Raw genomic sequence first — 16,656 nt, forward strand, 5'->3', positions numbered from 1 at the left:
TACCAAAAACAGGGTCCGGAACCGGCCCACAGGTAAAAACTACTTTTTTTAACCTTGGTTATATTAACCATCCCTTTTTTAATAATTCCTAGCATCCTGTTTGCTTTTTTGGCCACCGCCACACATTAGACGGAAGGTTTCATTGCATTGGCTATGACACCCAGATCCTTTTCTTGGGCGCTAACCCCCAAGGTGGACCCTAGCATCCAGTAACTGTGATTTGGGTTATTCTTCCCAATGTGCATCACTTTGCATTTGTCCACATTAAATTTCATCTGCTACTTCAAAGAGCTGTGCAGTTTTTTGCATTTGTTTTTGTTGTTGTTCTGGGTTTTAGTAGCAAGATTTAAAAGGACAGCTAAGAGTGAAAACTAGAATAGTCATTTAAATAATTTTTTTTTCTTCTCCTTTATCCAGAAGAATTACTCCTGGAGTCAACTAGAAAAATATTCTGGTATTAAGCTATGATTTCAGGTCTTAAGTTTTATCCTGGAAAGGAGGCATTTCTTTTAAATTTGGTAGTGTGTTAAAAAAAAAGTTTTATACTGCAGGGAATCCCTAGCAGAAACCCTAAGCAATTCTGTAATTAAATTAGCTTCCAGCTATCTTAAGCAAATAACCTACATGGGAAATTGTGTTATCTAACTGGCCAGTTGATGCATGGTTCTTTCCAGCTTAAAGAAAGAAATTAAATGGGATGGAGTATATGACTCTAATTTCAAATACTCTCAGGCAGATAAACATCATCATGAAACTGCCCATGGATGAAATTTAAATAAGTAGTAATTGGGAAGAATGATACCACGTTTCTAACCTGCAAAACCAGAAAAATTAGTTTAATTAACTGCATATTTTGGAATATATAGATGGAGAAATAATTTACCCCACCCCACCCCTTTTACAAAACCGCAGAAGTGGTTTTTAGCACCGGCTGGTGCGCTTAATGCTTTGTGTTGCTCCTGACGCTCATAGGAACTCTATGAGTGTTGGGATCAGCGCAGAGCATTGTGCGCCAGCTAGCTAAAACCGCTTTCACGGTTTTGTATAAGGAGGGGGAGGGTATTTTGTTGGGAAATGTTTATATATATATATATATATATATATATATATATATATATGTATATATATATATATATATATATATATATATATATATACACACACACAAAAGCAAAAAAAAAAAAAAAAGCAGATAATGCTGAAAATATTTTGAAAGTATAGAAATTTGACACAATATCTTGAGCATAGGAGAACAGTTTTGCATGACACAGACTTTCAACATGTATTATCAATAGCGCATTTGCATGACTAGCTGTGCTTTAGCCAATAGGAAGATAAATTTTACAGAACTGAATAAGAATCATAGGGTCAATATTTAAAGCATTTTAAGCTAGGTGTTGCGGCAGCCACATTGAGAACAGAGCTAAAATAGACATGGGGAGAATTCACAGTCAGAATTTGATTGAATGCGCTTACTGTGTTCCTGTGCTGCTAGCCCAGGCTTGTTTAACCTTTTCAGGGAAGAGACCATATTGTATTATTTTCCACATTCACATGAACAATGATCAGAAAGCTATTGATCATTTCATATTGCATTTTAAAAGCAATCATGCTTGGTGTGTATGTGTGTGAAATTCATGTTTTAAGTGAGGAAACTTGATTGCAAGTATCAGCATAAGAATGAAGGAAGTTGTAGGATGGTTGGCTTTCTAAACATGGTAATATTTGGTATGGCTTTTACCAAGGGAATATTTTTTATTCTGGGGATAGTGATCACTATAGATATATCAGAATTTCATAGCTAAGATTTAATGCTAAAAAATGCAGGGCCATGCATTTGGGCTACAAAAAACAAGGAAGTAGTACAGAATAGGGGATGAATACTACTTCTGTGCATGAAAAAGGAGCAGAGGAGTTTAATTACGGCCCTTCAGAATGCAGAGCACCATTGGCATTCTGAAGAGTGCTGGTCCGTGTTCTAGTGGTGGAAGTTGGGACTTGTCTAACCAGCAGGTCCAGGCCCCGCCACAACATCTAATGCTTTTTTTCATTTGAAAATATCTGTAGTCACAGGATATATAAAAATTTGTAGCAGCAGCATGTTCCATAAAACTGAAACTGGCCACTTTCTCTTGCATTTGCTCTATTTTCTCACATATTCTGATGTTTCACATTTAATACAATTTTTTCCATAGGCACAGAGGAACAATTTTTATTTTTGATTAATAAGGAATGAGTCACACAGATAATCTCCTATAAAAATGTACTGCCACTGAATATCTAAACCTAGTGGCCTAGTGAAATTGGTATCTCAACAAATGGAACTTTCTGAAACCATGGTAGGAGAAGAAGGAACTTGACACTTAGCTTATGCTAATTTCCACATTAGCTGACAAGTAAGTACTGGGTGGGGACTTTGCATTAAACTCAGAAGGTAATTTTATAAAGAAGGTACAAACATGTAGGTGCCAAGAACACATGTAAATGACCAGAAGAGTGGCATATATGGTTGTATGTCTGGAAATGTCTAGAAATGCCAATTTTCTGGCTACGCACTATTCTATAAAATGGCACCTATATGCCATGGTGCTCCACAGACAAAACCAGAAAGCAAGTAAAAGAGAAAAGCAATCATTCTAGCAAGAAACAAGACCCCCTTATCCTTCCCTTTGAGAACAACTAGAGTCCAGAGAAGTAGTTTGGTGGGAGCGGGGGTGGGTGGGGGGGAAGAGGGCAAAGGGGGACACCACTGCCCCAGGTGCCTCCTACCCTGACTACGCCACTGCTGAGAACTCAAGCAGAAAGAGAAGAGCAAGAAGCAGGGAGTAGAAAAGAGCTAAAAGCTCTAAGACCCATCTAGGGAAGGAGAAAAACCTAAGCTAAAGACAGAGGCTTAAGTGAAGCAATAAGAGAGGCTGTCCCTGAAAAGAGACCCAGATCAGCAGAGTGCTGCAGAAGCCAGGAAGCCAGCCAGAAGTGTGTTCAGAGCTGTAGGAGTCTTAGGGCTGTGAAGCTGAGCTCCCAGCGATAGATAAGCAGTAGCCAGAGAGCTGAAGACAATAGGATTGATATTCATACTACAAGAGGCAGTCCGGCCATCAGCATTAAATTTCTGGGTTAAATGCAGCCATTGAAGACTTAGCTGGCCAAGCTGATTCTGTATTCAATATTCATCGGCTGGCTAAAGACAGGCCTGCTTTTTAGATGAGTCTATCTGGCCGTTAAATTTAACCAGTCAGCCAATGAATATTAGTGGTGATTGGCCAATATGCTGACTGGGATATTCAGTGGGAAATAGCCAACTATCTCTTGTTGAATATCATTGGAGAGCCAACTTAGCAGTATTTACCTGACTAGGAGCCATTCCCAGCTGACTAATATCGCTCTATGTCATGCAGAATGTGTGAAATGAATGCTGTAAGAAGATGACAGATATCAGACAAATATCCTGCCAGCGAAGGAAGGTGTGAGAGCTGTGAAGTGACAGAGTTTTTGATAGCAGAGAGAAAAACACCTGCTCCAGAGGGACCATCAAATCTGTACTGCAAATGATGTAGCTTCCCCCTCCCAATGCATCTTGGGAAGCAGGGGCTGTAAGCAGGAGGGCGTGAGCTTCCCTCCTGCTATTTACTCATCCAAAGGTACGGGGGATCCAGGGATGTGGGAGGAGGCCCAGGAATGTGGGGGAGGGGGCGGTGATGTCAGGGGAGGGGGGTTTGGGATGACAGGGGAATGTTGGGAGGAGGGGTTTAGGGCTCCATGACTCAGATGATCCTGGCAGGGGGAATCCCCATCAGCTGAGCCACCAGGAATCCCGAAACCGGCTCAGCTGATGGGGATTCCTCTGCTGCGATCAGACAAGGTAGTTGGTGGGTATGTCTACAAAACTTGCTTTTGTACGTTTTTCACATGTACATTTTTATTTTTAAAAATGGGCAAAAAAGGTAGACTTCCTAAGGACCAAAACTCATACTTAGCTCATTTTCAAAAATAAAAGAACATAGGCATTGCCATACTTAGGGTTACCATATTTGATGACGGACAGACCTGGACACCTGACCCTGGCTTGTTTTGCCCCAAGTTCTGCCTTGTTCTGCTTCCAATCTGCACCATTCTGCCTCAAGCCCTGCCACGTTCTACCTCCAGTCCTGCCCCCCAAAAGCCTTGTCTCTTTTTTCTCGACCTACAGGCTACGCCTCCAGCATGTGCGGATGCATGTGAATTTATCTGTGCATGCTTGTTGAAGGCCCTCCAGATGCAACCGGAGCTTGGGGTTTTCCAAAACCCAGACAAACTGACTGGTTTTGGAAAGTCCTTCCAGGAGTCCAGACAGTCCTCTAAAAAGAGGACATAGTAACATAGTAGATGAAGGCAGATAAAGACCCGAATGGTCCATCCAGTCTGCCCAACCTGATTCAATTAAAAAATTTTTTTTTTTTTTTTCTTCAGGACATATCTGAGTTTTCCCAGACATCTGGTAACCCTAGTCATACAAGCCAGACCAAAGGCCCATCAATCCCAGTATCCTATTTCCAACAGTGGCCAATCTAGATCACAAGTATCTGGCAGAGTCCCAGAAGAATAAAACAGATTTTATGCTGCTTATCATAGAAATATGCAGCAGATTTTCTCATCCATCTTAATAATAGCTTATGGACTTTTCTTTTAGGGAATCATACAAACATTTTTAAATTGCTTTTACTACATTCTTTGGCAACAAATTCTAAAGTTAAATTACATGCTGAATGAAGAAATGTTTTTTTCTAATTTATTTTAAATTTAGTACTTAGTAGCTTCATTGTGTGCCCTTTAATCCTTTTATTTCTGGAAAGAGTAAACACTCCACTAAGTGTTTTATAGTTCTCTATCATATCTCCCCTCATCCATCTCTTCTCCAAGCTGAATTGCCCTAGCCTCTTTAGCCTTTCCTTATAGGGAAATCGTACCATCCTCTTTATCATTTTTGTCACTCTTCTTTGAATCTTTTCTAATTCTGTTATATCTTTTTTGAGATGCAGTGACCAAAATTGAACACAGTATTTTAGGTGTGGACACACTATGTAGCAATACAAAGGCATTATAATATTTTCAATTTTGTTTTCCATTCTTTTCCTAATAATGCTTTCTTAGACACCATTATCACTAACCCATTACCATCACTGCACACTGAGCAGAGGGTTTCAATGTATGTATCATCAATGACGACACCTAAATCCTTTTCCTGGGGGGTGACTCATAATATGAACCCTTGCATCACATATTTATAGTTTGAATTCCTATTTCCTACATGTATCACTTTGCACTTGCTCATATTAAAGGGGGAATACATCAAAGGGCATCTTTGGTGTTTAGTGCATGCTAACGCCTAGTGCCCATTGATAATTACCCCCCCACCCCCAGAAGTCATCTGTCATTTAGATGCCCAATCTCCCAGTCTTGTAAGGTCCTCTTGTAATTTTTCACAATCCTCTTGTGATTTAACAACTGAATAACTTTGTGTTATATGAGCAAATTTAATTCTCACTAGTTATTTCTATCTCTAGGTTAGAGGCTGACCAAAACAGTTTGTTTTTTTCAGTTTCAGCCCAAACTTAAACTGCTATTACTACTGAAACAGGCTAACCACTTTTGGATGAAACACAAACTGCAGCTAAAACTTATCTCCTGATTTCAACCAAAACCTAAAGTTCAGCTGAAACCTAAAGTTGGTCACCTTATGTATTAAAAAGCTTTGGGAGAAAAACCAGGTTTTCACCTGCTTCCTGAAGTAGAGGTAGTCTCTAGTTTCATGTAGCGCCTCTTGGAGTAAATTTCTTTTTTTTTTTTTTTAATTCTTTATTGATTTTCAATTCAATACAAAGTGCAGAAAATTTTTCAAGCAAGTAATACAAAGAACAACACTTACAGCCCCTGGATGTGTGTGAAAAACAAGTAAGAATTAAAGACTTATACCATTAATCAGATTTAACAAATTCCGTTAACAACCCCATATTGCTCTAAATATTTTATGATGTCCCAATATTTCCAAATTCATATTTTTGTATTTATAACATTGACACAAAGTTCCCCACCAAAAGGAAAAATTCCTGGTGATCATTTGTATGGCAACCTCTGTAATAATTATAAAAATTCTGCTTTTATACCTGTCTAATGGATTTTTAGCTTTCAACAGTGTCCCATATATGACCACATCATAGGACAATGGGATTGATGTTTCCAGTATCATATTGGAGTAAATTTCTGAAGGGGGGGCTACTTCTGAGAAGGCTCGCTGGTGAGTATTACATCATACATTTATTTTTTTATGAGGGTACAGATAGTGAGGCTCAATGAGACGACCTCAAAGGTATATAAAGAGCTAACTCATCTTTAAGTACTCTGGCACATTTGGTCTGAGTATCTTGAAAATCAAACTTGTTTTTTGTTTGTTTTGAGTTTTTTTTTATTGATAATTTTCTATATTACATATTTCAAATGAAATACAATAATAAAATCATAGTCCATATGAATGAGAGGAGACAATGAATCATTCATTTATACAAACATAAGGATAAAAGACCCAACCCATCCTTCTACTTTCTTTTTATATTCCATAATGCCCTATTTCATCTACCCCTCAACAGAAACTTCTTTCACAATCAACAATCTCTCAAGCTGAGCAGGATCAAGGTAAATATATCTGTTAGACTGTAATGTCACAACACATTTACAAGGAAATTAAAGAAAAAAATTTCCTCCTAAAGAAATCACCCTATTTTTTAATTTCAGAAATTCCTTCTGACATAATTGTATAGTTCTAGCCAAATCTGGAAATATCAGGATGGGTTGTCCACAAAACTGAATATCTTCTTTCGGAAATATATATTTTTTAGAATAATTATCTTCACCTGTTCAGTTAAAAAAGTCACCTAGAGGATAGCTCTAGTAGAAATATCCTCCTGCGAAACATTCAATATAATGAAGGGCATAGACTTGGTATATAGAGACAGGTTGTTCACCCTCTCCAAGATAGGGAGAGCGAGAGGGCACTCTCTAAAGTTAAAAGGGGATAGATTCCATACAAACATAAGGAAGTTCTTCTTCACCCAGAGAGTGGTGGAAAACTGGAACACTCTTCCGGAAGCTGTTATAGGGGAAAACACCCTCCAGGGATTCAAGACGAAGCTAGACAAGTTCCTGCTGAACCAGAACGTACACAGGTATGGCTGGACTCAGGGCTCTGGTCTTTGACCTAAGGGCCTCCATGGGAACGGACTGCTGTGCACGATGGACCACTGGTCTGACCCAGCAGCAGCAATTCTTATGTTCTTATGATTCAAGGAAATCAGTTAAATTTATAGATTCTAAATTAGCTCTCCCTTTTATGACGTCTTCATTTTTCTCAGCTTTGATACTGAAACATATCTACAATCAGAAATAGTTAATTCCTCCACTTTATCCAAAAGTAATATTTCCTTTAAGTATCTACTCTGTAAAATTTCCAGAGACAGTAGATAATAAATAGGAAAATTCAAAAAATGTAATGTTTACTCGAATACGGTTTTCAAGAAATTCTAATTGCCTGTGTATAATCAGAATGTCTTTAACAAAAGCTGAGGAAACAGACTGAATATTAGGCAAATTTGACAATATCTGCGACAGTCTGATATCCATCTTGTCAATTTTAGCATCAACTTCTTAAAATTTATCAACTATCTGTTCAGAAAAATTACAAAGTTGTGGTATGGTATTTTAGTTCTAACCACTACTTGCCAAATATCTTTCAAGGTAATATCTTGAGGATGGTCAATAGATTTAATAAACAAGCAAAATTGAGGACTTTTGTTGAATGAAAATACTTGAAAAATTTAAATACACTCTACAGCTCTCAGAGACCTGTGTTTTTCAAACACATAAGTGTTTGGAATAAAACTTCTACAGGTATATGGTTTCTTTCATCGAGCAGTAGTATTAGTGTATACAAACAAGAAATGGTGCTACAAGTCCTTATAAAGTGCTGTATGCAATAAATAACCAATAAATAAATGTTAAAAGTCAAGCACTTATCTTTTGAAAATGTGACTTGTGACCAAAATCGTTGTTGAATGGCTAAACGCCCTACGAGACCCGTTTCACCATAGAGTGGGCTTCATCAGGGGTCATGAAATAATTAGTGTGTAACTTAGCTTATGTTATCACACGAAAAAATGGCGCTGGCTTTTAACATTTATTTATTTGTTTGTATACACTAATACTACTGCTCGATGAAAGAAACCATATACCTATAGAAGTTTTATTCCAAACACTTATGTGTTTGAAAAACACAGGTCTCTGAGAGCTGTAGAGTGTATTTAAATTTTGCAAGTATTTTCATTCAACAAAAGTCCTCAATTTTGCTTGTTTATTATATTTTGATAGAGGGCTTTGTCCATATTTGGATTTGAATCTATCACTACTAATTATGGTCAATAGATTTAGCCAGGTTAGGACAAACCACAACTGTTGGAAAATCACAAACAGCTTTTGATTGCACCTGAAGAGTCAAACTTGAATCCATAGATATTTTGTCTCTTGGGGTTATACCTTCTTGGGAACTTATCCCTGGTAGACAAACAGGAATAAAAGGGAGGAGGGAGTAGAACATCAACCCTTACTCAAAGAAGCACCAGAGATGGACAAATCACCCATATTCAAAATGGGTGTTTTTGATTGAACATGTTTGTCCATAGGGTCAACTGTTCTTGGTGTACTTGCACCCTTCGCATTCCCTTTCCATTTAACCATAGCAATAAAAATGTTATGAAATCTTTAGCTCAAGTAGAGTCATTGAACCAAGCTTTAACTCTTTTCGGCTCCTTTCAGGGTCCTAAGTGACCAGACGTGCCCCTTGTGGCACACTCCAAGCCACACGCCCAGCACCACTGGTGGGCCAGTCTTTTAAGCAGTTGGTTTGGCAGCTGCGTGTGATGTCAGCCACCGCCGCTACTCAGCCCCTCCTTCTCTCTCTCTCCCGAAGGGTGGGAGGTCCGGTGGAAAGTGCCTCCTCCAGCAAACCACTGGCGGGCCGGTCTTTTAAGCAATTAGTTCAGTGACAGCGGGAGACATCAGCCTCTCCTCTCTCTCCCGGGGATTTGGTGGAAAGTGCCGCTTCCAGCAAACCACTGATAAGCTGGTTTTGCGTCGAAGTATGATGTCAGATGCCGCCACTACTCAACCACTCCTTCTCTCTCTCCCAGGGTGTCTCAAACTTAGTTATAAATTTAGCTCTGTAAGGTACTGGTAGCCAGTGTAGTTATTGCAGGAAGGATGTGATGTGGTCACGCCGCTTTCAGCCTTCTATCAGTCATGCTGCAGCATTTTGAATTAGTTGGAGCTGATGCAACTCTTTTTGGTTTGACCAGTGTACAGGGCATTACAGGTTTCCACCAAAAACACTTGGTTGGTTTTGGCCACAACTGAAATGGGTGTAGCCTTTTGGCTGAAACCAAGCAGAAAAAAGATTTTAGGCTAGTTTCAGCACCATAACCAAAACCAAAATTCAGTCAGCCTCTACTCTAGGTCATTTATAAATATGTTAAAAAGCAGCACTCCCAGCACAAACCCCTGAGGATCTCCACTATCAACCCTTTTTCATTGAGAATATAGACCATTTAACCCTACCTTCTATTTTCTATCTTGTAACCGGTTTTTAATCCACAGTAGGACACCACCTCCTATCCCATGACTTTCCAAGTTCCTCAGGAGTCATTCATTAGATATTTTGTGAAACACCTTTTGAAAATCCAGATACATCCTTTTTCTTTCATTTCTTTATTTCTTTATTTTTTTTGTAACATTCATAGGACCAAAAAACATGTACTGTCATATTTTGTTGTATGTTTTGCCAAATAGTGGCAAAATATTACAGTGCAATATTCCCTCCACAGCCTCTCCCTCTCTCTCATGTACCCTTCACCAACTATCACTTAATCTCTCTCACCCCCATTCTTCAGCTAGTCTCTCTGACTCTCCCTCATGTACCCCACCCTCCAGCTTTCACCCATTCTGTTTTTCCTCACTTGGCTTCAGCTGCAGAAGAAACAGCAGGATTCCTCTTCTCCGGTGTTACATGACATTTTGTAAGTCTGAGCTGCATGGTGCTGGAAGTTTGGGTTGGTGTCACGGTTTCATAAATTTTTTGGACCCCCTGTTCGTTTGCATAAATTAGATAGTTCAAAGTCTAATAGATGCTGGCACTGTTATCTTGATATAGGGACGCTGAATCATATGTACTTTTGCCCCTTAATATTAGGCTTCTGGAAGTTGATATGGGTTACAATTAATAGGATATTAGATACTTTCATTCCTATGTCGTACGATATAGTGCTCTTTGGAACTATATTACAACCCAAGTCTCCAATTTCTGTAGCTAAGAATAGATAACCGTATTTTTCGCTCCATAAGACGCACCCTAGATTTAGAGAAGGAAAACAAGAAAAAAAACCATTCTGAACCAAATTATGTACTAATATATACCAGTCTCTGCACCCAGCCCCCCTCACTCCCTGCCAGGCTATGCACCCGACCCCTCATTCCTTGCCAGGCTAAGCACCCTGTCCCGTCCTCCTTGCCAGGCTCTGCACCATTACGTATAAACAATTTTTATTGTTGACATAGCACATCAAAAGCCAAAGTAGTGAATACAGCAAAATTACATAAATATCTCAGCAAAGATAATACAATACACAAAGATCAAAATCTCCATCACCAATATTTCCATAATAACATAGAAAACCTATAACAGTACACCCCCATGTTGCAATAACCCCCTCCCTCCAAATAACTACCCTATTCAAGCCAAGCGATCCAACTTATCACCAAGACCCTGTGTTCTGATAAGTCTCAGAAATTAGATAAAAAAAACAACCCATAAATGCCACCAGTTCCCCAAACCAAAGCTAAACCAATGCCCCCCCCCCCCCCCCACCACATCTGACTGAAGGAGAAATACAATAAGTCCCGGATACTGGGAGGACTCTGCACCATTAATATACTGGTAAATAACATGATGGCTGAGTTGGAAAAGGTAATTTGCTCCTTACCTAGCATGTTGTCAGTGCATACCCAGTAGATCGGGTATCCCGTGAATTTGATGTTGCCGGCCCATGCACATGTCAGCGAGCGCATTAGCTGTATGAGCTCAGGCAGACAGCAAGAGCAGCTGCGCTGAATTTCGTAATGAAAGGAATAGGAGGCGGACCCTGAGTACATAGACGCTCACAGAGAGCCTCTTACATTCGTACTTGAGTGCCGTAGGAACTGCTCCCATCCCCCAGCTCCAGTTTCCCAATGGAGAGTGGAGATCACCCGCAACAAGTTCCCCCCTCTTCTGACGCAGCGTCCTGTTTCCGGCAAATGTGGAAAACTTGCGAGGGAGAGAAGTTGTGTCAGTTGTGGTCGGGGTACCGAAGAAGGAAGGCTGCGGGATTTGGTGGTGGATGAGCTCAGGTACTGGATTTTGACGACGGGAAGAGGAGGGGGAGAAAGAGGTGCTGACGGCAGCCATGTGTATCTTCGCTGCATAAGACACACCGACATTTCTACCCACTTTTGGGTGGAAAATAAGTGCATCTTATGGAGCAAAAAATACGGTACTTCTTGTAATGACTGAGATTGCTATACAAATGATTACAAAAAACTGGAAGAATTGCGATAGACTGAATCACACCTTTTGGTGGGAATCCCTGTGCATGTGTTATCGATATGAAAGTATGAATTTGGAACTAAAGGGTTAAGGTAAAAACTTCAATGAGATTTGGGGCCCATTAGCAAATTTTGTATCCACCAATTAATAGTCCAAGCCTTCTATTTTATTGAGTTTTACACACATCCGAGTTGGGAGGGGGAAGATGTCTATATTATTATTTGTTAGTAATAAGTGCTGTTATTTGGTGCCAATTGTTGTATTTCTGTATGCACTTTGGTCTTTTTTAAAAAAAAATTTCTATTCTGTATAAATCTTTATTCCATTTAAAACATACACAATCTGAACTTCTGGCACCACAAGGCTCAAGTCTACAGAGCTGAGTCACAGTGTGGAAGCATTATAAAAATTGCCAAACGTATGAGGCCAGAAAAAAAAAACCCACTTGGGTGGGCCAGGTTCTGGATAGACAAGCTTGCTCTAGCCCCTATAGACTGCGTCAGTCTTATTTTGGGTTCAGCAACTCCTCATTAGTAAACGGGATATCCATATCTATCTATAGATTCAATTACTAACCTCTAACTCCACAGGGAAGCTATTATACTCAACACTAACAGTTTGAATGTTAAACTGCTAGTATTGAGTATAATACCTTCCCTGTGGAGTGTTATTTTGGGCAAGACACCAGAAAAGTGGCAAGGGCAAAATGTGCCCACATATTAGATGTTTGCTTATACAGGCAATTATTTTTCTCATGGCATTGGCTTTGGAACGCTTTTTGTTAGGGGGCCAAAAGCTCCGCCCCAGACCTCTCTTTCTCTGGCTCCTGCCTCCCTTACCTACCTCCTCCCCAGCCGCTCTCATTTTAAATCTTTGAGCAGCGGCAACGAGTGAGCTTTCTGCCATTGGCCTTCTACAGAATGAAGACTTCCAGGGCACGCCAACGGCAGCAGACTCACTCGTTGCACGAAGATTTAAAATGAGAGAGGCAGGAGAGGAGGTGGGGGAGGCAGGAGAGCCATATCTTCTGACCAATCACCAATTTTTAGGGGGACCATGGCCTCTGTAGCTACCCCCATTTTGACACCCATGCATGGTCTTTTACTTGTGCAGCATCATAGCCCATACTAAATTGCTTTTTCCTTCCTTGAACCTTTTCGGCTTCCTGTGTTGAGCAGCCTCTACATATGCTGTGCACTCCCTGGCAGGCTCTTATTTCTCTTGGATACAAAGTTCTGTCCATTAAGCTGCTGCTTCAAGAGTGCCCAAGCCTGGCTCAGTCTTTCCATGTTCCTCTTCTGGTCCCAGGTGGGGAACAGTTTATGCTGCTTCCCCATTCTTAGCTGAGCCAAAAGGTGGGGTGCCCACTGGTCTGAAACTGAGCTTCCATGCATCCAAACATCTCAGCCTAACCAACCTGTATTAAAATTACCTCTCACATTGGTAAAATACACAAATAGCAAGAATTTCAGTGTTTCTATACTTTTCTGACCTTTTGAATGTTCTTACGTGTATTGGTCCTCTCTAAGAATACATTTACATCTTAGTATATCAAACGCTCTGATTTAAACAGTTGAGCTCAAAGGCACAGAAGTGAAAACCCTCCCTCTCCTCTCCTCTTCAGAAACCACAGTGTGACGAAGACCTTGACTTCTAAAGATCAGCCCTGGCACAATACTTTCGAAAATGAAGTGCATCTGCTGCAGATTTTCAGCTGTAATTTCAGATGAAGAGTAACACTTAAAAATACAGTAACACTGTCAAACTGGTTATTACAGAAATTGCATCTCTTAAAAGCATTACTAGCAAATTATGGTGTCTAACATATGCTGCTCTTTGTCGCTTGTATGTAATTAAGTAGATGGCAGAGAAAACCTTGCTGTATTACTAAAGGTCAGTGTTGTGATTTGACTGCAGTTTTTTTGACAATACATTTTCTTAAGTTATAGAAACATAAATGGTGTTGTTTGGATGCAAAAAACATTTTACAGTCCAGGAAAAGAATGAACACACCAAGCTGTTTTCTGTTAAATAAACCATTAACACGCTCACAATATATTTCCCTCTAAATTACATTTTATTTTCCTAATTTTCAGTGTGCCCCAAAAAAACATGATTAAGGATTATAAGGCCCCATAAACAGTTTAACGATTTTCCAAAACAGTTTCACAGACTGTGCAGTAAATGCATTAACCTGCCCATAATCCTGTCCTAGAGATAATATAGTGGCGTAGCTGCTCTAGTACAAACTTCTAAATGGAGTTAAATTGCATCTAAAATATTTTGCAGACAACACGTTAATTTCTAATTAAAATTACTTTCTCAGTTTTTCCCCATAAATTCTTATTATATATTGGAAAGTATGAAAATCTGAAAGCTGGACTGTATCGATTTGACTAAGTAGCACTGAGAAAAAGGTTGTGAACCCCAAATAGAAAGTGAGAATTTCAAGTTCTTACTATGAAACCCTTGCTTAATCTAAGCCATTCTTTTCTTATGAAATTAAAAGGGAGTTAATTAACAATCTTGTACTCTTTATGACACATTCAAGTACAATAAAGTAGCAGCTATGGGGGCAGGGTCATATTTTTATTCCTTAGCATACATACCACACTAGTCCAGAACCTGTGTGCTACATCCATTGACCTTCGGAAGGAGATAGGGAAACGAAACAGTTCTCTATTATTCACTCTTAAGGGCATCATGAAGCAATAGAATGCTCAGTATTTCTCTGTCTCCAGCAGATGGTAGTGGATAGGTTTAGTACAGGGATCTCAAAGTCCCTCCTTGAGGGCCACAATCCAGTCGGGTTTTCAGGATTTCCCCAATGAATATCCATGAGATCTATGTGCCTGCACTGCTTTCAATGCATATTCATTGGGGAAATCCTGAAAACCCGACTGGATAGCGGCCCTCAAGGATGGACTTTTAGACCACTGGTTTAGTATAATGGGGTTCTGGGCCAGTTGGAGAACTTGTACCCAGTAGAACCAAATTATTTTTCCCTTTTGGAATTCAAGGAAAATAATTTTCTTAAAAGGGGAATTTTCAGAGGAGTCTGAATTCTTCCACTCCCCATTTCCTTCCCTTCTCACTGCTTCTCTCTCCGATAGGAAATTGCAATGTTTGAAAAAATTATGTGACCTTCTGAGGGAACTCAACTTGACGGTACTTTATTGTTAACCAGGGGAACTGAATTTGATTTCCACAGCAGTTCCTTGTGACATTGGGCAAGTCACTTAACTCTCCATTGCCCCAGATACAAAACAAGTATCTGTATATAATATGTAAGCCACTCTAACTGTAACCACAGAAAGGCAGTACAATACTCCTCCGAAATTCACGGGGGTTCCGTTCCAGGAACACCCGTGAATCTTGAAAAACCACAAATGCAGTTTAGGAGCTGATCGAAGGCAGGAGAGGGCAGCTGGGGCACTGGCGGGTGCTGAAAATCATTCTCAGTATTTTCCAACTGCCTCTTCCTGGTACTAAAGTCAGGCTACACCAATCAGGAGCTGCTTTGACATGCCAAATAGCGTGTCAGAGCAGCTCCTGATTGGTGTAGCCTGACTTTAGTACCAGGAAGAGGCAGTCGGAAAATACCGCAAATTATTGAGTCTGTAATTTGTGAACAGCGAAGTCACGGGGGTTTACTGTATATCAAATTGCATCCCCTTCCCCTATTCTGTAAGAAACAGATTATATGAAAATTCTCTGTATTGCTATTCTGAGAGCGCTCAGATCAACAACACTGTTTTCAACTCAATGGTAAGTAACTGGAGTTTCTGAGGATTCTCTATATGTGTGCTGTTCTGAGGGAACACAGATTGACAGCATCTTAAGATCGGGTCAAAGTTTAGAAGTTTATGCGTCACAGTTTAGAACAGTGGTTCAAAAACCTGTCCTGGTGGACCCCCAGCCAGTCAGGTTTTCAAGATATCTCTAATGAATATGTATGAGAGAGATTTGCATACCTGTCACTTCCATTATATGCAAATCTCTCTCATGCATATTCATTAGGGATATCTTGAAAACCTGACTGGCTGAGGGTCCTCCAGGATAGGCTTGGGAACCACTGGTTTAGAATAATTATTTTCCTGTCAGCCATAATCTGTGAGGTTTATCCGTATAGTGACTGCTCCAAACTCATAATCGCAGCACCTTCTGGCCAGACTTTGGACTATAGGCTCCTTTTACTAAGCTGCACTAGCATTGCTGCGCACGCTAGACGCTAACGCCAGCATTGAGCTGGGGTTAGTTCTTGGCGCGTAGCGCGGGGTTAGTACATGCGGCAATGCAGCACACGCTAAAAATGCTAGCGTACCTTAGTAAAAGGAGCCCTATGTGCCAGAAGTTTGTTTGATTTCTCTCAGAGAGCTCTGGATGGCAGTATGTGCCTGGAGCAAGAAGTTTTTCTTTCATTTTGGTTTTCTTAGGGAGTATGAGGGGGTAAGGGGTCCTCCCTTACCAGGGCTGCACTTGTATCTTTGGGCAGCAGGGGAAGCTAGCCCACGATTAAGTGGACTCCAGATGCTACAACAGTGGTTCCCAACCCTGTCCTGGAGGACCACCAGCTCAATTGGGTTTTCAGGCTAGCCCTAATGAATATGCATGAGAGAGATTTGCATATAATGGAAGTGACAGGCATGCAAATCTGCTCCATGCATATTCAATAGGGCTAGCCTGAAAACCCAATTGGCCTGGTGGTCCTCCAGGACAGGGTTGGGAACCACTGTGCTAGAAGACACTGAGCCTCTACAGCTCAATGCAGAGGCACATTGGGAGAGTTATGCAGAGTGGCGGGGCTCAGCCAGGAAGAAGGATAAATGCCCTAACAGGGAGTTAATCAGGGAGATCCCAGAGAAAGAAATCTCGGGGAAGAGACCTTCACAGAGAAACCTTTCCTAGTTGTGGGCTGGAAGGTAGCCCAGAAAAGGAATGGAAAGTGAGACTGCCAAGGTAATGGTTGACAAAAGGTTTCCAGAGAGAGACTG

The sequence above is a fragment of the Geotrypetes seraphini genome, chromosome 1 (assembly GCF_902459505.1).
Source record: "Geotrypetes seraphini chromosome 1, aGeoSer1.1, whole genome shotgun sequence".
NCBI classification, from domain to species: domain Eukaryota; kingdom Metazoa; phylum Chordata; class Amphibia; order Gymnophiona; family Dermophiidae; genus Geotrypetes; species Geotrypetes seraphini.